At 37.0% G+C, this 1,531-nt stretch overlaps 1 non-coding gene across 1 annotated transcript; it reads left to right on the top strand.

Annotated features, from left to right (window-relative positions):
* The first annotated feature begins 1,014 nt into the window (after positions 1 to 1,014).
* Positions 1,015 to 1,089, top strand: Trnat-ugu (transfer RNA threonine (anticodon UGU)). Its single transcript has one exon. It is a non-coding gene; the product is annotated as a tRNA-Thr (tRNA).
* Positions 1,090 to 1,531: the final 442 nt, after the last annotated feature.

The following is a 1,531-nucleotide window of genomic DNA, read 5'->3' as shown; positions in this document are numbered from 1 at the left end:
ACTGCAGGAAGGCCATTTGCATTGATACTAAGAGGTAAATCATTTATGTAAAAGAGAAACAATGTTGGCCCTAAGATTCAGCCTTGAGGGACTCCTTGTGGTATTGTACCCCACTGAGATGTGTAATTTACGATGTTAGATGTTATGATTACACTTTGCTTCCTGTTTGTCAGATAAGATCTGAGCCACTGCAGAGCATTTGGTCTGACGCCATATCTGTCTAGTTTATGAAGCAGCATGAAGTGATTCCCAGAATCGAATGCCTTTGCAAGGTCGCAGAAGGCACCTGCTACTTTGTTGCTTTTATCTAGTGATGAGCAGATTTTTTCAATGAATTCATTAACAACACTCATGGTGCTTTTCCCTTTTTGGAACCCATACTTGTTTTTAAGAATAAAACCATGTTTCACAATAAAATTTATTATATGGACAGCAGCTATTTTTCCAAATACTTTGTATAGCACTGGGAGGATAGAGATGAGGTGGTAATTTCACATACACTCTATTGATCCTTTTTTGTGCAGTGGTTTTACCTCTGCATACTTAAGCACATCAGGGAAGTTTGCTTGCTCAAATGACTGACTGATTATTAAGGACAGAGGGTGTGCTATTTTATCAAATACAAATTTAATTACTTTGGTGGGTATTTGATCCCATCCTGGAGCATTTTTGTTTGTTAATGACAAAGTAGCATTTTTACATCTTCAGCTGAGATTTTACTAAATATCACAAAGTGGTTACTATTATTGTTTAGGCCAAAGCAATTCACACTGTTTTGATAAGTAATCACATTTACACCACATTTTGTTACATTTATGAGAAACTTATTAAAACATTGAGCTATTTGAGAAGAGTTTGAAATAGTAACGTTGTTTTGTATGTTTTTTGAAATTTCCTGGTGGTTAACTGTTGTACCTAATTCTGATTTAATAAAAGACCATACTGCTTTAGTTTTATTCTTATGTCCTAAAATGCGTGCAAGGGATAAGTCCCTGCAGACGCGCTATCCTCTGTGCCCACGGTGGCTCAGATGGATAGAGCGTCTGCCATGTACGCAGGAGATCCCGGGTTCGAGTCCCGGTCGGGGCACACATTTTCAACATGTCCCCAATGAAGTACATCAACGCCTGTTTGCAGCTAGGGTGTCCATTTAATTATCATTTCACTTGTAATTGAATTAACAGCAACTCTTACAGGCGTACCTTCTACATGAAGAATAGAAATCTTTACAAAACTGACTCATTCCTCATATGATTTGTTCACTGCATGAAATAGAAACAAACACTTTAAGTATCAATGAGCACACTGTACCATATAGTATTTAGTATTGCAGTTTTGGACAACCTGTTTTTCCAGTTGGAAATTAAGTTTCTTACAAAATGCTTTCTTTAATGTGCACTACTCTCATATTTAGTTACATGGGTAGCCACATTTTATGTTTAATGCCTTATTACGAAGCTTCTCTTCATCATTAGGGATTCTACAGTTGGCCAGTGAAAAGCTAAACACACTATGTAACATTACTGACCTG

This window comes from Schistocerca serialis, chromosome 3 (genome assembly GCF_023864345.2).
Source record: "Schistocerca serialis cubense isolate TAMUIC-IGC-003099 chromosome 3, iqSchSeri2.2, whole genome shotgun sequence".
NCBI classification, from domain to species: Eukaryota; Metazoa; Arthropoda; class Insecta; order Orthoptera; family Acrididae; genus Schistocerca; species Schistocerca serialis.
This window is presented reverse-complemented; position numbering and strand designations above follow the sequence as displayed.